We start from the raw sequence: 19,969 nt of genomic DNA on the forward strand, positions 1-19,969 counted from the left end.
CCCTTCCCCCGGGCCACGATCTCCGACCCTTCCCCCGGGCCACGATCTCCGACCCTTCCCCCGGGCCACGATCTCCGACCCTTCCCCCGGGCCAAGATCTCTGACCCCCCACCCCCCCTGCCACGATCTCCGACCCCCCACCCCCCCTGCCACGATCTCCGACCCTTCCCCCGGGCCACGATCTCCGACCCCCCACCCCCCCAGGACCACGATCTCCGACCCTTCCCCCGGCCACGATCTCCGACCCCCCACCCCCCCAGGACCACGATCATTATTTTTTTTAAATATAGGTGATATGGTTCATGTTCTCAGTAAATTTTAAACCATTTTCGACCTGATCATGGCGGCTGTGAAGCCTCCGGGTGAAAATGGGAGGCGGACCTGGAGTAGAAGCATAGAAAATTTACGGCACAGAAGGAGGCTATTCGGCCCATTGTGGCCGCGCCGGCTGAGAAACAAGCCACCCAGCCTAATCCCACTTTCCCACATTTGGTCCGTAGCCCTGCAGGTCACAGCTCTCCAGGTATTTTTTAAATGAGTTGAGGGTTTCTGCCTCTACCACCCTTTCAGGCAGTGAGTTCCAGACCCCCACCACCCTCTGGGTGAAAATTTTTTTCCTCATTTCCACTCTAATCCTTCTACCAATTACTTTAAATCTATGCCCCCTGGTTATTGACCCCTCCGCTAAGGGAAATAGATCCTTCCTATCCACTCTATCTCGGCCCCTCATAATTTTATCCACCTCATTCAATTCACCCCTCAGCCTCCTCTGTTCCAAGGAAAACAACCCCAGTCTATCCAATCTGTCATCATAGCTAAAATTCTCCAATCCTTGCAACATCCTCGTAAATCTCCTCTGCATCCTCTCTCGTGCAATTACATCCTTCCTGTAATGTGGTGACCAGACCAGAACTCAAACTGTGGCCTAACTAGTATATTACACAGTTCCAACATAACATCCCTGCTTTTATATTCTATGCCTCAGCTAATAAAGGAAAGCATCCCACATGCCGCCTTATCCACCTTACCTACCTGTCCTGCTACCTTCAGGGATCTGTGGACATGCACTCCAAGGTCCCTCACTTCTTCTACACCTCTCAGTATCCTCCCATTTATTGTATATTCCCTTACCTTGTTTGCTCTCCCCAAATGCATTACCTCACACTTCTCCAGATTGAACTCCATTTGCCACTTTTCTGCCCATCTGACCAGTCCGTTGATATCTTCCTGCAGTCTACAGCTTTCCTTCACACTATCAACCATACAGCCTATCTTTGTGTCATCCGCAAATGTCTTAATCATGCCCCCTACATTTAAGTTCAAATCGTTAATGTATACCATGAAAAGCACAGGTCCCAGTACCGAGCCCTATGGCACCCCACTGGAAACAGCCTTCCAGTTGCAAAATCACCTGTCTTTGCTTCCTGCCACTGAGCCAATTTTGGATCCAATTTGCCACATTCCCTTGGATCCCATGGGCCTTTACTTTTTTGACCAGTCTGCCGTGTGGGACCTTGTCAAAAGCCTTGCTAAAATCCATGTAAATTACATCAATTGCGCTACCCTCATCGATCCTTCTTGTTACCTCCTCGAAAAATTCAATCAAGTTAGTCAGACATGACCTGCCCTCAGCAAATCCATGCTGACTGTCCTTGATCAGTTCATGCCTTTCTAAGTGACGGTTTATCCTGTCCCTCAGAATTGATTCCAATAATTGCCCCACCACCGAGGTTAGGCTGACTGGCCTGTAATTACTCAGTCTATCCTTCGCTCCCTTTTTAAACAACGGTACAACGTTAGCAGTCCTCCAATCCTCCGGCACTATGCCTGTATCTAGTGAAGTTTGGAAAATGATTGTTAAAGCCTCTGCTATTTCCTCTCTGGCTTCTTTTAACATCCTGGGATACATTTCATCCAGCCCTGGTGATTTATCCACTTTCAAAGCTGCTAATCCCCTTAATACTTCCTCTCTCACTAAGTTTATCCCATCCAATATTTCACACTCCTCCTCCTTAACTTCAATCCCTGCATCATCCCTCTCCTTTGTGAAGACAGATGCAAAGTATTCATTAAGAACCATGAGTAACATGTTTGTAAAGAGAGATCTGGGTTTCCAATCTGGAGTTTAATTTCAGTCCGTTTTATGTACTCGCCCCCGCACCTTTAGTTGGGCTCAGAAAACAGACCTTGTCCTGCTGTTCTTTAAAAAGAAAACAGCCACGACATCCTGGCCCGTGTACTGGGAGCAGAGTGGCGGCCGCTCCTTCAACTGATCAACCCAGAGGGACGCTCTAGGCAGTGCGTTTTTCCTGGCGTTTTGAAGAAGTTTCTTTCTGAACCGCTGAGCTACTGGTCATCGCGTCAGCATTGCAGTTTTTCTTTTTTGAAAATAGGCATGCACGAAGAACTCAAGATGTAATCCTCCTAAAGGCAATTTTATATTCCAGCTACCCAACTTGAGATATAAACGGGATTGAATTGGTTTCACCTTGGCCTCTTTTTAGGAAGTCACCCTGATTTTCCCCCACAGGAAACAGTAGCGGTTTACAGCTTAAAAGTTTGTTCTTCCATAGCTGGCAAACATGAACATATCTGACATTTACAAGTTGAAGCTATTGTGAGGGTTCCTCATCAAACCCTCACGCCCACTCCTCCAAAAAAAGTATTTAGAAATTTACTGATCAAGTCTTCATCAATGTTGTCTCAGCTACTATAATTTATTTGTACTATTATATTGCAACTACCAATTTGTACATTTGTAATACATTTGTTTTGTACTGGTGTAGACTTCAGACTGCAACAATTTGGCAGTATCAAGTTATGTTGCCCCACACGCACCACTCAGATTGGGGAAGAGCAGAGCTCTGCATGTGCTTATCCAAATGTGTGCACAGAGCTGTGTTTATCAGCTGAGAAATTTAGATGCAGTCCAGCAGCAAGGAAAGCCTGGGTTATTTAAAAAAAGATATACTTTGATAAGCTAAGCCTGAATCAATAATGAAGCAAAATTTGATGCCTGAGTAATAAACAAGCTGGTGCAACTCACCTGTGATAAGTTTGTTATCTTTTTGGATCAATGCTTTCAAAGAATGTCCACTGTTGAGTAAGATTGGTGTTCTGTGTTGCTGCCATTCACAACAACCTACATGTGCGGACTGGGATTTTCGACTGACACGGTTAAAAACAAGAGGAAGAAACCGTCTCAGCAGTGCACCTGCTAGGTGTGTAGTGCTTTCACCTTGTGATCCAGATTGGAACGAGATCATGAATAACAGGCAGACCCACATTAAGTACGTGAAACTCAACCTGATCTTTTTTTTTACAGTATTTAAAATGTTTTTCAAGTCACGTCGATGTCTAATTTTAGTTATTACTTGAAGTGAAGTGGTTAAAGTGAGTGTGTATTGCCCTTTACTGTGATTTTATGAAAACTCCAGTCAGAAGATACTTTTGTTTTGGGTCCCTGGTGTAAGTGTTTTTCTTCCACTGGGTCACAGGGGAAAAAATGGTTGAAAAACACTGCACTACAGTATGATGAACCTTACATTCGTCATAAGCCTCTTTTTTTCTGTTTCATTTTAATCTCTATATCTTTAGTCATCCAGGGAGCTCTAACTTCGGATGCCCTTCCTTTCCCCCTCGTAGGAATGTGTCCACTCTGTACCTGAACCAACTCCTCCTTGAAGGCCTCCCATTATTCAATTACTGTTTTGTTGCCAATTTTTGATTCCAATCCACCTGGCCAAGATCCCTTTTTAACTCACTGAAATTTGCCTTCCTCCAATTAAGCATTTTCACATTTGATTGTTCCTTGTCCTTTTCCATAACTATTCTAAACCTAATGATATTATGATCACTGTTCCCCAAATGCTCCTCCACTGAAACATGCTCCATCTGCCCCATTTCATTCCCTGGGACTAGATCCAGCACTGTCCTTCCTGGTTGGACTGGAAACGAACTGTTCCAGAAAGTTCCCTTGTACACATTTCAGGAATTCCTCCCCCTCTTTGCCCTTTACACTGTTACTGTCCCAGTCTATATTGGGATAATTGAAGTCCCCTATTATCACTACTCTCTAGTTCTTGCATCTTTGTTATTTGCCTGCAAATTTGTTCCTCTATCTCCTTCCCACTATTTAGTGTCCAATAGTATACACCTAGTAACGTAATAGCTCGTCTATTGTTCCTTAATTCTAACCAAATAGATTTAATCTTTGACCCCTCAACTACATCATCTTTTTCCAGTGTTATAGTTTCTTTGATCAATTCTGCCACCCCCTCCTTTCTTTCCTTCCTTATCTTTCCTGAATGCCTTGTAGCCAGGAATATTAAGTACCCAATCCTTCCCTTCTTTGAACCAGATCTATAGCATAGTCCCATGTAGCAACTTGAGCCTGCAGTTCACCAACCTATTTACCACGCTATGTGCATTTACGTGCATTCACTCTAAACTCATCTTAGACTGCCTCGCATTTGATTTCCTAGGAAACCCGCCTCATCCTTACTGCAAGCTACTTTGAATGAAATGAGAAGCCTCACAGTCAAACCAGCCCCCTCTTCCACTTTCCACACCACCAATCTTCACTGCCCATTTATTTTTCCCATTCTTCCATCGACTGCTTGGTACATTAGTGCTGCCATTTAACCAGCTCTCCCAAATAGACTGTTGAGGTGCCCATGGTGCTATTTGAGGTGAAATCCAGGGGGTGAGAGGGCAGGGCTCGGTGAATGGCAAGTCTTGCTGTCACATCGACATTTATAGAATTCACCTCAGATAAACATAATTTACCTTAGATTAAGTCCAGGTGAAACAACGATTTACTTGTACTTTCAATTTATTACACTGTATCTGCTGCACACAATGCGGTCTCCTCTACATTGGAGAGACCAAACGCAGATTGGGTGATCGCTTTGCTGAACACCTCTGCAAGTGTGACCCTGATCTACCGGTCGCTCACCATTTTAATTCCTTGTCCCACTCCTACTCTGATCTCTCTGTCCTCGGCCTTTTACACTGTTCCAATGAAGCTCAGTGGAAGCTCGAGGAACAGCACCTCATCTTTCGATTAGGCAATTTACAACCTTCTGGACTCAACATTGATTTCAATAACTTCAGATCATAACCACTGCTCCCATTTTTTCGGTCAGCTAGTGCTGGTAATGGTTCGGCTGCTGCCATTTACAGCTACTCCTGATCAATCTTTTGTTTCTTAACCTGTCCATATTACTTTTCACACTCTGTGAATCTTCATGAGCCTCAGAAGGGAAGAATTCTGCACACGGATGACAAAATGCAGAGGGGAAGAGTTTGCTATGATTGATATGGACATCAACCATGCAGGAGGAACCAATTCATTTATAGAGGGAAAAAATGGATAGCAAAGGCAAAGCCAACAATTCAAGATCTGGCCAAGAACTTCAAGTTGAGACTTGAACTCATGACACAGAAGTAGGCCTCTGTTACATAGTTTGGGTCTGCGCTAGATATTCTCTTGAGCTCAGTGTCAACAGTTTTTCCCATAAGTAGCCTAAGATCAGGAGTTTACCTTTACTGCCATTATCTAAGAAGAAAGACTTGCATTTTTATAGCACCTTTCATGACCTCAGGATGTCCATTTTACAGCCAATGAATTACTTTTGAAGTGTAGTCACTCGTGTAATGTAGGAACACGGCAGCCAATTTGCAAACAGCAAGTTCCCACAAACAGCAATGAGATAATAACCAGATAATCTGTTTTATTGATGTTGGTTGGGGGATAAATATTGGCCACGACACCGGGGAGAACTCCCCTGCTCTACTTCGAATAGTGGCCATGGAGTCTTTTACATCCATCTCAGAGGGCAGACAGGGCCTCGGTTTAACGTCTCATCCCAAAGACGGTACCTCAGACAGTGCAGCACTCCCTCAGTACTGCCCTGGAATGTCATCCTAGATTTTGGGCTTGAGTCTCTGGAGTGGAGTTTGAACACATGACCTTCTGGCTCAGGGGCTACCAACTCAGTGCTACCAACTGAGCCACGACTAATCTCTAATGATATGATAGTGTGACATGGCATTGCAGAACTAAAACTCCTCATATGAGAACTGGATATTGTAGTCTCACACTTACTCCCATGTGCACATCTCTCCGCTCGAAGACAGACTGATAAAGTCTGGTGAAATGAGCCCAATTGTGAACCAATGAGCTGGTTTATTTTACATGTAAAGGCCAGCTTGTCCATCGAGCCTGTCCCATTCAGTATTGTTGCAGCCAAGCAGCATGGCTCTCAATACTCCCCTCTAGCTGGCAGCCATGTAATCTCCTGGGAAGAGCAAAAACAGATTTAAAAATAAAACCCTAGGCCAATTATGAGAAAAATTAATTCCGGGAAGTTACTCTCTGACCCCTGCAGGCGATCGAAATCCAGTTCCATGAGGATCATCATCCGACATCCCACTGACCTTTTGTACTCGATGATATCAGCATCTACTAGGAACTCATCCAGCTTTTGAATGATCTCAATGAATCCGCACTCTCTGCCGGAGCTGGCAACTTATTCCAAAGGTCTATGAGCCTTGTCAGAAAAAAACCCTTCTGACCTCATAGTTAGCTCTATGCTTAGGTAACTTATACGCAGCACTCCTCATTCTCCCTAACTTATCATCATCATTTTAAATGTTTCAATCAAGTCTCCCCGAAGTCAACGCTTTGCCAGAGTAAAAAGAACCCAGCTCTCAATCTCTCGTGGTAACTAAGGGTCTTCAAACTAGGTTTTAAACTGATGGCCTCTCTGAACCTTTTCCAAACAAACAGAATAAATCTCAGTGAATTTCAATCATAACCCTCCTAATACATGGGAAATAATAAACTTAGGAAGTGAATTCTTTGCATCTGTGACCGTTTTCCACACCAGGTTTCTGCAGACTGTCTCGTTTCAGTGCAGCAGGAAGCCAATGACTTGACCTCTGAACCTCCCCCAGCTCTCTGTCAGAGAACAGCCAGACGAGCTGCCAATCAAACCTACTACCTTGGGTCAGAAACCGCCCCCACATCACCCGTCCATTAAAGTCTTTGCTGCACTTAATGAAAAGGAAGCCATTCGAAGATTACATAATCTGGTGATTTCTGCGGGATCTCCTGCTCTTTATAGAACCGACACGATGTTTATTCCGTTGATTTCATACTGATGTGGATAACTGATTTAAGGGTTAATCCATGACCTTTCGGAAGAGCTCATCGACATTCCTAGTCGTCCTTTGCACCAGTCACTCCGGCATTTTTTCTCTGTCAAGTTTAAAAAATATAAGTTGGACCTTTGGGAATTAATCCTTAGAATCCTGAACCTGACTTTCTACCAAAAATATATTGGTGGTAGAATTTCCCTGAGGTTCTCTCTTTAGGCTGTTCCACCTGAGTTTATGACAAAAGATCAGGAGATCCCGCAGAAATTCTACCCCATTATAACATAAAAATCTCTTCCGGGCCAAATAGTCAAAAATCTGAGCAAACATTTCTCAGGGATTTACAACCCCTTACTCTGTGGGTAGCAACGCGCATTTTATGCAGAATTGATTAATGTGTTACAATATAAATGTCATCCCTTTTGCTCACTCTCTTCACTTTCTTCCATTCCCTTTTCCCCATTCTCTTTCTTCTACATTGATTTATAGTTTCATGTATTTAATATAACTTTATTTTATGATTGCCGTTAAAAAAGCAAGAGGTTACAGTTTAAGTTTCTGCTAAAATGTATTTGCATAATCACAAACGTAAAATCTTCCATGAACCAGTGCAATTGGGCAGTGTAATAGAATGTAATCGTTTCTCTTTTTTTCTTTCCAGTAAAAAGTATTCCTTGATATATTTAATAGCGGTAACCCAGAGCAGTTTTATTAATACAGCTGAAAATGGGTTTATCACCAAAAATAAGCATTTTTAATAAGAGTGTCTAGTCCCACGCCTGTGAGTAACCGGATTTAAAATCACTGAAAATGACTTAAAAATACTGTTTACTAGTTTCATTGGTGTACGGTAGTCAGTTTCTTAGTAAATTAAATATTTTTCGATATGTAAAATCTTTCAACATGTGCCTCCTAGTGCCTAAGAAAATGAACGCAGTTTGAAGTGCCTTCAGAACCAGTACAATCGGTGGAAACCTGCAATGTTCACCTGGGGGCCTGGCCAGTTTTGTGGATGGGGCCTGATTTGGGAGCACTAAGTCTTGAACCAGGGTAGCAGATTGTGGAAAACACGAGCATAAGTGTTTTTGGGCGTAACTCACTTACGTTTTAAATTCCCCCGATCTGTTGCACCGGTTCGGACGATCGCACTGGAATCTGAGTGCAAAACTAGCGGAAACAAGCAGAAATTCTACACCCAGGTTTAAAGATTTCTGATTACCTTTCTCTCTCAACCTCCCAGGTGCTACTATCCGTTTTGAAAGTGGAAACTAAATCCAAAACATGTCCTTTAAGCAGGTTAAGGCCCAGAGTTGAATCGATTGACTGAGTTGTGCCACAGACACGATGGTTTCTGTCCGTATTTCCTGGCTGAAAAACATTCCTGAACCATTTATACGCCAGTAATGCACTGAAAAGGGCGAGGAAATTCAACCCCTAGTCTTACAGAGCAATGACATGAAATAAAAATATAATAAGCATTATAAAAACAAAACCAGATTAGACTGTAGTCCCAGGAGAGCGGGAAAACCAAGGTTGAAAGGGGAGAAACTGAGGTAGAACAAAACCTCAACACTTGAACCATCTCCTGATTACCATCAGTTAAAAAACTTGTGGGCTACTCCTAGTGATGGAAGTATTTCCTTGGGATCAATACAAATAACTACTCCTGCATGTATTTAAAAGGATAGGCTCAAGTGCTATTATGCAAAAAATGTTAGCTCATTGAATGGACCAAACACAAACACAGGATGTGCAGTTTAAATTACCATTATAATTCTGTGTTAACTTGCACATATTTGCCCAAATATGTTTGCCAGAAATTTATCTTAGAAACCTTATGGTGCATTCATCCAGCAAATTTAGCATTGGTAAGCAGTTGTTTTGACTTTGCACCGACCTTAAATATGTAGGTGGTAATTTTGATTTTGTGCGATAGTGTAAAGTGGGCAGCCCGTTTTACATCTCTCTCGATTTTTATTTGAGAGATGTAAAACCAGCTGCCGACTGGCTATTGCCTGTTTTATCGCACAAAGTCAGAATCTACCTCGTGGAGTGTTACTCGGGTGACAAGGTCTGAACTGACTCTGAAGTGGAGTGGAGTGAGACTACTCCTCTCGAGAGGCTCACTTGTCTTCGCTCCAGTGTCGGGTCGAGTCCTGACTCTGGGTTCAGATGCTAGTCACACTATAACCGCAGTGCGAAGCGAATCTCACTACAAACCGTTCACACCCACGCTACAGTCACAGCGAATGTCCCTAAAATCTAATTTATAAAAACATTTTGCTCAAAATGTGTAACATCAATCTGACTGGAATAAGTGATTCTGTGAATCGGCCACTTCTAGTTATGCGACAAGTGAAAAGCAAGGGGATAAATTTACTTCAAAAAAAGTCTTAAACGTAAAGTGGGAGCTTTGTTTGTCTTTTTAGTTCAAACTTTCACAATACACACATGAATAATGCAAGTACAAGGTGTAACAAGGAATACAGATCTAGATACATGCAAACGGGACACATGAACAGTGTAAACTGGGAGAATATCAAGCAGCCTGGGGGCTCTCTTCTTGGAGCCTGATACAGGCCTCACAACACAGCCCTGCTGAAGGATGTGGAGATGCCGGTGATGGACTGGGGTTGACAATTGTAAACAATTTTACAACACCAAGTTATAGTCCAGCAATTTTATTTTAAATTCACAAGCTTTCGGAGGCTTCCCCCTTCGCCAGGAAGGAAGGAAGGTATGGTACAAGTGACAGCATACATTACAATATGGTCCCCAGCTGTACAGAGTAACCAACCCAAAAACACCCCCAGAAAAGATGGGGCAGTCTCCGTGGCTCCCCCATCCAGCTGTGCTGTGCTACCCACATCTGTTCCAGATCTGAAGTATGTTAAATTACTGCATAAATATTCATAACTTTACTGTCAATGTACCCTCTTGTAAATGTAAACCAGTGCACAATTTTAAATTTTAAAAAATGGCATTCCAAGATCATTAATTGTTAAATGTTTGTAAGTTTTCCTCTTTCAACTTGTAATAGATACTTGTAATGTTTGGTTTCTTAAAATAAAATTTAGGAAGAAAAACTGAGCAATGCCATTCCTTGCAAAACGTCCAGGGAATTAGAAACTGTTCGGGCCTGATTTGAATAATTCTCTTTCCAGATCTCTGAAATTTCTAACACTAATCGGACTGTTCACCATAAGAGCTTCCTGGGCTGTGATTCAGTCATCCCCAGGTAACTTATACATTTTAATTATCATTTTAATGTACTTTTTTCTTATTGAATTGAACATTTTTAGACAGCTGCCCTGGAGAGCAGCTATCGTTGACATAACTTATAGATGAACCCAACATGTGATCATGTCGCAATTTGCCTTCTCAGAAGGCTGCTGCATTTTTATTTATCTTCCTATCTTACTCTGGTATAGCTTTCGTTATCAGTCACTGAACGCCCCTGTATGTATTTGAATCTGGCATGAATTCTTTCAGGATGATTCACACTCCCAGAGAGGGTGTTAGCTGGTTAATTGGAGCAGATATCATTAACACACATTACAGCTGCCAAAATAGGATTTCCTTTCCAAAACACCTGTGATGTGTCACATTCTGAACTGGCTACATGATTAACAGGGCTCAGCTATGGAAATATCTTTACACGTGTGACATATGTTTTTAAAAAAAACATTGTCGTCAATTACTATCGAAGGATTCTAACAAAAGATCATGATGTACCACTAGAGCTTCTTGTTTACCGGATTAAAAAGGGAAAGTCAGCATTTACATCAACCAGCAGCCATTGTACATTTCAAACATTTGGATAGTTATGAATGGTGAAAGTGAGTATCTAGTTATATATTGACAGAACTCCTCACAATTCATTACCTCCCTTCCCCGTGTGCCTAACTGCATTACACAGTACTCCAACCAAGACAGTGAGCGAGTCTCGACTGTGATCTTCCACCTTTGACAAATTGGGAATGGGTAAAATTTGAGCATCCAGATTCCATGATATTAACAGATTATGGGTGTCAGGATTTGCCCAAGGCAAATCAGGTTAATATTTCTAAAAATACAACATACATTCCAAAATGTTTCAATTTCGGTTGATTTTACTTCAAGACTAGGAATTGGTTAGATTGCCAAATGGCTCATTGAAATGTTGGTCATCGCAGGAGCAATGAGAGCACATGTACATGTGAGAATGTCACTGTCATCAGGACAAAATGTATTTCACCTAAACACTTATTAATCAATAGAAGAATGAGTGTTAGAAATTTATGAGTATTAAAATACATAGAAGTTACAACACAGAAAAAGGCCATTTGACTCAACCTGTCCATGTCAGCGTTTACCCTCTATATGAGAATAATCGTGTTTATCTACCCTGATCCCATATCCCTTTATCTCTTTTTCCTTTATCCACCTATCCAATCTAATCTTGATTGTTGCTGATATATTTCCTACCTCAACCACTAGTCGTGGAAATTAATTCCACAGCCTCATAACTGTGTGTGTGAAGAAGTTTCTCCTGCCCTCTTCTAAATCTCTTACATTGAATCTTGTATCTCAGTCTAGACCCCTCAACTATTGGAAACAGTCTGTTTCTGTCCCATCCTGTCATAATATTAAATACTTTGATCACATCACCCAGTGATCTGTGTTGTTCTAATGAACAAAGCCCCAAAGATAAGCAGCAGAAAATTCAGTTCCACACGAAGAAATGTGTTGTACGTTTTGGGGGAAAAATATGCAGCGAGAGGACAATGCCTTAAAGGGTAAGACTCTCCCCAGAGTAGAGGAACACAGTTATCTGTGCAGGTACAGAGAAATTCAAAGGCTGCAGATAGAATAGGCCAACAAAAATAGGAATAAAATTCTGGTTTTACTACAGAGAGCATTGACTATAAAACAAGGAAATGTTGTTGAATTTGTATATGACATTGGTTAGGCCACAGTTGGAGAACTGCATTCAGTTCTGTGCACCCATTTTAGGAAGGATATCAGAGCCCTGGAAAGGGGACAGAGAACGATTCTAGGAATGAGACTGAAGAAAGGCTTGAAAAGCCTTTTCTCTGGAACAGAGAAGGTTGGGGTGCGGGGAATCTGATAGACGTTTTCAAAATTCTAAAATGTTTTAAGAAAGTAAATAATGAAACTCTCTCCTGATGAAGTTTTATTTGTTTGCCCAGGAACCTATTACAAGCATCTAAAAGGAATTACAAATAGTGATGAGTCATTATTTGCTCTTGCCAGGGATCGTACAGATGGATTTCTCAGATCCCACGAGAGGTCAATAACTTCATGGTTTTTTTTCCAGTGCAGCATTTTTTTACTTCTACGTCTTGGGATTGATTCGACAGAAGGGCTTCAATAATTTGAGGTTCGCATTACCTAAACCATTATCCAAGGCACATTGACACCACGACCAAAAAAGAGGTGAGAGGTCAAAGACTGGTAGAATTTGTCAATCAAGGATTGTGTTATTTTTGAAACACTTTTCTTGAAAAGATTAATTAACCCATTGTGGTCTTGGCTCTTTATCTTTACTTTTAATAGTTATACTTAATAGTATTTGCTGATTTTTTTTGTGTGCTTCAGATTTTTTCAATTGGATTGCAAATAAATATCTTTAATTGTTTCGGCCTGTCACAAGTTTGGTCAGTCTTTAATATTCTGCCAATCGGTAGAGTTGTAGCATGGGAGTACAGTTAATTCAATGGACAGATTGTTGAAAATGGAGTCATTGTTCATTGCTAATTGTCTCACCCCTCTGAAAATACAGATTACAGAAAAGTTTCCCAATTGTAGGGAGCAAAGTTCAATTACCGCAATCCAAATTCATAACAGAAACAGACATTTGAGCCAATGATCTCCCCTAGGTGCCTGCGTATTCTATCCTGATACGAATAGGTGCATGTCAGAGATGCAGTGATTTGCTGATGATTTTCCCTAAGAATAAATGCCGTACTTCTCCCCAGTGACTAAGTGGAAGCTGGGAACAAAGCTTCTGAGAAAGGATATTCTGGTTAACACATTAATCTATTATCTGGTTTGTAATATCCTCTTTATTGTTCTTAAGGGTATTTCCACAAATCATCAACCAACAAGAGAGGATTTTGTTTGAGTTTAGTCCAAATTCTTTGGGGTGTTCCCACAGGAAGTGCATCAATTTCCTGGTATTTTTATATTAGAAGGAAGGGCAGAATGTATCAATGATCATCATTGGCGTTAGATGGTCTTATTGAGATTGGCAGCACACGTACATTCTGCAATTTGGTATTTCCACTTGGACTGAAGGTGTAGCACCTCCCACTCCTGTTTGTAGTTGGGACCTCAGACATAAAAGGGTCACACTGACTGATTGGATCCACAGTGCTGGCATTCATGTTTCATTCAAACTGTTTTATTTCCTTTTGAGACATAACAAAAGGAAACACAATAGAACAATAGGCAATATATCAGACTACATTCTAATAGTATGAAAACATGAACTCAACATCACAGTTTCTGGGGAGCTGTGAGCGAATGCCCCAGTAGGCAATGATGTTGCTGAGGATTCACTATAATCAAAATCCAGTTAATGAACAAAAGTTTATATCAAACGCTCCTGCTCTGTGGTGCTCTCCTTGCTCTGGCTGCTGGCTCTCTTGTTCCACTTCCTCTCCGTCTGGTAAACCCACCTCATATTGCAGAGATGCCCAAGATCGATCATCTTGGTCTGTGGATCCTGCTGAGTGAGTGCCTATGTTTAGGGAAGAGATACCTTTGACAATGACTGACTCCAAAAGCCTCCAACCCAGCCTCTTCCATGTGTTCCTCCTCCTCCTCTTCATTACAGGAAAATAAATAAATGTATTCGCATTGAGAAATCTATGTAGGACCTTGAGAAGACCTGATTAAGAGTAGAGGCAGTAGCCCTGATACAACCTCCAAAGTGCTAAAAACAATGCTATTTAGACAAAGAAACACCAACCTTCAGTACCAGGAAAGAAAATTCCTTACACTGATATAGTGGCGGTAATTATTTGGGGTGGAAATGGAGGGGAATGGGATGGAGGGGTTAACCACATCCTTTAGATGCCATTTAAATGTGGCACAGCAGGCCCTAAAGTGAACCAGATACAGGTGTGTTTTTTTTTGTGGAGGATTTGACGCGGTACCTTTAAGAATACATTTTAGTCTGTTTACCATCCCAAAGTGGGCAGTAATTCAGAGGAAAATCCAGGCCAAAGTGTCAGTTTGACTCTTCTACCATGCCTTTGACATCATTTATAATCCTCCCCAAGCCATCGTGGAATGGTTTTATTTGTCCTCTAACCGACCTTCAACTGCAATATAAGGAAAACACACTTTGGGGTAGATTTTGACTTTGTGCGATAGTGTAAAACAGGTGAGGCCGAGTCGGCAGCCCGTTTTACATCAATTCCCATTTTTATTTCCATTGAAGTCAAATGGGTGGGGGGAGAATAGGCAGGTGTGAAGTGACTCGCCATCACCTGTTTTACACTATCGCACAAAGTCAAAATGACCACTTTGTCATGGTCCTGACTATTTTCCACTTTCCTCTCTAAATTTAGTTTAGCCTTTTCTAATACTTTTTGTTATTGAGAACTGCTTCTTCCACCTTACTCCATTCGAAAGATTCTGTAATGTACAGAACTTTATTTTTCCAACACTAAAAAGATTAAGCAGCCTGAAAAAAGTAAATTATGAATTTCCGAGAACCATTAAAAGTTGAAAATGTAAGTGTTACTAAAAGCAGTACTGCAACACCGTGCCTGATGATGTTCAGATTCCCCTACAACTCTAAATGATCGCTGTCTTTTAACATATTCCAGGTTTTCTAACAATGCAGCACTATTTCCTGCTACACAGTTTACAGAGAGTATTGCAGAAGGATACAGGTTTGCAACATCATCATTTAATTAACATTACCAATTAATTTTACTGTTTAGAATTGTACCAAGAAACTGAGTCTGAAATCATTGCACGTCTAATGTTAATTTTCATAATTTACAAACTTGCTAACCAAAATAATTGAATGTTAATTTTTGAGGCTGGCAACATACTTATAGAATGGAGCAGAGTGAGTAACAGAAAGTCACACTTTGTACATTTATTCAATATAGAAACAGTTCTGTACATTGACCTGGGGAGAGAAAGCAGGGCAGTGGGATTAGTTTTGGATTATTCTAGCAAAGAGCTGCCAGAGGCACAATGGACCGAATGGCCGTCCTATATGCTGTAAAGCATCTATGGTTCAATCTGTTAACTGTTTGCTAGCTTCTCCCAACATGCAATTTGTATTGTGTTTATGGATAAATATTTATCACTGACAATTCTTTAAGCCTCATTTGCCATTCCTTGTAAAAGAATGGATGGATAGGCAGCTCTCTCTTTGGTTAGGTCCCCTATGGGCCAGGAAGCTGAGTGACCTCACTGCTAGAGCTATGAGGAGTGACTCGTTGATAGCAGTAAAATTCACAGAATTAGTTCAAAAGAGATAAAAACATAATAAAACACTTTAGATCTCTCATACTAAAATAAATAAAATTAAATAGAAGTCAATTAATAAGTAGAAAAATACAGTGAAGCTTAGAATTCGATTTTAAAATTCTCATTGTTGTTTTCAAATCTCTCCATGGCCTCGTCCCTCCCTATCTCTGTAACCTCCTCCAGCCCTACAACCCTCCAAGATCTCTGCACTCCTCCAATTCTGGCCTCTTGTGCATCCTCAATTTTTAAATCGCTCCACCATTGGCGGCCGTGCCTTCAGGTGCCTAGGCCCTAAGCTCTGGAAATCCCTCCCTAAACCTCTCCGCCTCTCTACCCTCCTTAAAACCTATCTCTGACCAAACTTTTGGTCACCTGTCCTAATATCTCCTCGTCAAATATCTCAGTGTCAAATTTTGTTTGATAACGCTCGTGAAGCCCTTTGGGACGTTTTACTAAATTAAAGGTGCTATATAAATGCAAGTTGTTGTTGTTGAATATTTTGAATCTGAAAAAGGCAACATAAAAGAACTAAAATATTTATTGAAACTCAAATCAACCATAATAAACATGCAATTTATTTTTACATATGGCGGATATATCAGTTACTATGTCCTGCAGAACTCAAATCAAGTGAAATTTAAGAAAGTTCAAGGAGCATGTGACTTGTTAATATTCTTGCTAACACTGGGGTGAGGATTCTTCTGGCTGCTACATTGTAAATCAGTTGATAAAGAATCGTAACTGAGTTCTAAAAGAACCTGTTTACAATTCTCCCTATGAATACTAAACAGAGGAATTCTTCCTGGACATATTTATGATGCTGCTACACACAGCAGAAAAGAATTTTTTACCCCATGGTGTCACTGCTTATACTAGAAACTGGAATAACAAACTTCCATTGTTCAATCCCTAAAAATCCATTCAATGAACCTCAGCAACGGTAAACAGTAACCCCATTATAGAATGCCCAACCTGTCAGTGCACTGACAGATTCTCAATTACATTTTATAAAGCATTCAATTCAATTCACCTTACGGGAAACAGTAAATCAGAAACACAGAATGCACCTCAGTCTTTAAAGAGCCTTTGAGTCACTAATATTTTATGACCGCTTCTGCAACTGAATTTGCTGCTTTCACAGTTTCAATTATCAGTCAGTTCCACTCAGAGTCCTCTTTTAGTGAAGGGTTCTCAGTTAAGTTCCCATTACTAAAAGATTCCCATTATATACTGGAAACATCATTAGTACTGTATATAGTATGAGGGTTTTGTTTTCAGAACATTTAGATAACCATAACAAGTAAACCTGTATAATCACATTAAATGACAATCAAAAGTTGTATTCAGCACTTTATTTATAGAAAAATACTTTACAAAATTGCAATCACAATCTTCAGATATACATAGTCCAGTATCTGGATAAAGAGAGTTTTAATTACTACCACAAACAAGAAACCCCTGCTCTGTATCATGAGTTTGGGTCCATTAGCACAAAGTAATCCAGCTTAAATCTTACCTTTGCCAAACCTTCAATATTTTGCCAGCTTAATAAATTGTACATGCCAGTTCTAGGATTCTCTTTGCTTATTGTTTGCAGTTCTAGAAACAAATACTGTCAATGAGCATAGAACTGGTTAAACATTTATATATTTTTAACAAATATTGAATTATTAATTTCATTCCAAATTTAGAATGCTAATTTAGAACATTGCACTGTTAATTACAGAACTAAGTTTTTGTACAAAAATAACTCCATATAGGTTAACATTACATCAAAGGCAGCAGCATAACATGCAGTTGTAGCTAATCAGAACTCCACATACACAGGAAGGTTCATTTGCAGATGTGATTTAATCAATTAACAATCAAAACCATTCAAGTTTAATGCTGTGGTGTTCCTGTGATATTTTGAGATTTCTGTCTGTAATCATAAATGTTTCTGTTGACACAACTTTCTGGTAGAAAAATATTTTGTGCTCACAGTTTGCAGAGGCTCACAACAACTCCTGGGGAGGTGGACTTGTTTCCTGTGAAAATATCCCACTGATGGCAAACAAAGTTGGCCAGTTGGACCAGCACATCATTCTACTGACGGGTAGGCCGAGCGCTCTGCCTGCCCATAATGTAATCCTGGCCTGTTCAGACTTTCCCTGACACCAGGGAAGCAGAAGATTGTAATTGTAACGTTTGAGTAAACGCGCATGTGCAAATCTTACATATAAGCAGTTGTTCTATTGTTGCTCCTGATCTCTGAATCCGCCCCTGCAGTATACATGAGGCAAACCAGGAACACTAGCAGCTGCCTCATAGGACAGAAGTTGCATCGTTTTAATGGGGGAATTAAATAAGTTACAAAAACAGTTTTAAGCATGACATGAATAAATTGTCAAAAAGCAAAGACTTGACCATACAGTGTTATACAGATCCTGGCTTGTCCTCCTAGTAAGTTATTGTAATGTTCTCTAAGTGGACTGGATGGAAACAAGCCTATTCCAGTAAAGTTGAAGTTGTCATGAAAACACCTGTAAGGTGTAAGGGGCGTCTCCAGTGCTGCAGATCTCACTGTTCCCTGACCTGTGCTCCTTAGGAGTACCGCTCCCCACTGGGAACACCCAATTGAAACAATCACCCCTATACAGCAACACAGTCAGAATCATTGGGAAGGACCAAGAATAACCATTAAATCTTTGAGGAGTCCACAGTAACATTTCAGCAGCTCAACAAAAGAAAAGCACACAAGATTAAAATTTGTATATTGTCAAAGAATATTATGAATTAGCATGTGTTCTTATGGTGCTTTATGGTTCCCTAATTCTACTTTAAAATACTCAGCTGTCAAAATTTACAAAGAATAATTTCTACCTAAATTTTATTACAACAAAGTGGGATTTGTGAAAACTGGTGAGATGAGGCATTCTTTCATCAAAATTCATAAATTAAAATTCAATATACCAGTAATCTTCATATAGTGAAGCTGATTTAGAAACACAACCGCCAGTTAACAGATCCAATAGATATCACTTCCACAGGAAGAGGCAAAACTCCTCGGGCCTTAAATTGGGCCGTGTCGCGCCTGTTGTTTCGGCGCTAAGCGGCCTCCCGAAGTGCCAAGATGGCGTCTTGGCTGCGCACGCATGTTTCCAGCGTGACGTAAGCTGGATGCCACCTTGGAATAGGAGTTAGCGCAGGCGCAGATAACAAACACTGGAAGAATGTAAAGTAAGGATAAAATGGATACAGTGTGCAACGCTGATTTAAAGTGATGGACACCATTTTGGGACTTAATGCTCAACTCAACACACAGTCTTAACCTCGACCATCCGAACGTGTCTTCGAGTGCCTGGAGGACCCCCCACCAGCACTATTTAAAGGGACCATGCAGGATTTACAGATTAGTGGCTGGATTATTGCTTCTGGCTGCCGAGACATTTATAACTGTTTTTGGAGGTCTCCTGTACTTGAATTCTAGGACGCGGGGACATAGCCCAACATTTAGAGCCAGGACATGCAGGAGTGAAGTTAGGAAACGCTTTTACATGCAAAGGGTGGGAGAAGTTTGGAACACTCTTCTGCAAATGGCAGTTGATGCTAGCTCAATTATGAATTCTAAATCTGAGATTGATTGTTTCTATGATACAAGGGTATTAAGGGATATGGGGTTCAGGCAGGTATATGGAGTTAGGTCACAGGTCCACCATGATCTCATTGAATGGCAGATCAGGCTTGATGGGCTAAATGCCACGGCCACTTGTTGCCTCTTGATATCCACCACCTTCTCCTGCAAGAAAGCAAGACGCGTGTCTGGGTGATGTGCCTGACAAGGTTGAACAGCTGCCAGTGTGTTTGGCCTGTGAGTTGAGTGGGCGGCTTGCAACAATGGTAATGTGTAAGGGTGAGAGGAAGCATCTGATTGGAAGAGTTGAGTACTGATTGAAAGAGTATGTTGGTGATGGGGGGTGTAGTGCATGGAGCAGTAGATGCGGCTAGTGGTGTAGTTGGTAGGAGACACCACTTGACGGTTGACCTCACTCATCTTGACCTCACTCATATCAAAGCACTGAACTTCCTGCACTCCATCCATATTCATGATGCTGTGCGCCTGGCATTGACTTCGTCCCCTACTGCCTCTTGGCCATATATCAGGAGGGCCTCTTGCATCCCACCCCTGTGGATATAGGATGTCCCTCCTTCTGTCCACCTCTTGCACCAAGGCCTCTAGTGCATCAGCAGAGATCCTTGGTGCACGCACTCTTGCAGATCGGCTGATTGGTGAGGTCTGGCATGTAGATTGGAGGATGTGGGATTTAGT

The 19,969-nt window shown here is 41.2% G+C and overlaps 1 long non-coding RNA gene across 4 annotated transcripts in view; it reads left to right on the forward strand.

Annotated features, from left to right (window-relative positions):
• Positions 1–18,056, forward strand: part of LOC137304671 (uncharacterized) — a 78,511-nt gene extending 60,455 nt beyond the window's left edge. For 3 of the 4 annotated variants that reach the window (XR_010958606.1, XR_010958608.1, XR_010958609.1), the window contains exons 2-5: positions 10,326–10,399; positions 12,482–12,600; positions 15,003–15,068; positions 17,644–18,056. This is a non-coding gene — a long non-coding RNA (uncharacterized lncRNA). The remainder of the gene's footprint in view (positions 1–10,325; positions 10,400–12,481; positions 12,601–15,002; positions 15,069–17,643) is intronic. The other variant, XR_010958607.1, reaches the window with a different exon arrangement.
• The last annotated feature ends 1,913 nt before the right edge of the window (positions 18,057–19,969 follow it).

The sequence above is a fragment of the Heptranchias perlo genome, chromosome 38, assembly GCF_035084215.1.
Source record: "Heptranchias perlo isolate sHepPer1 chromosome 38, sHepPer1.hap1, whole genome shotgun sequence".
NCBI classification, from domain to species: Eukaryota; Metazoa; Chordata; class Chondrichthyes; order Hexanchiformes; family Hexanchidae; genus Heptranchias; species Heptranchias perlo.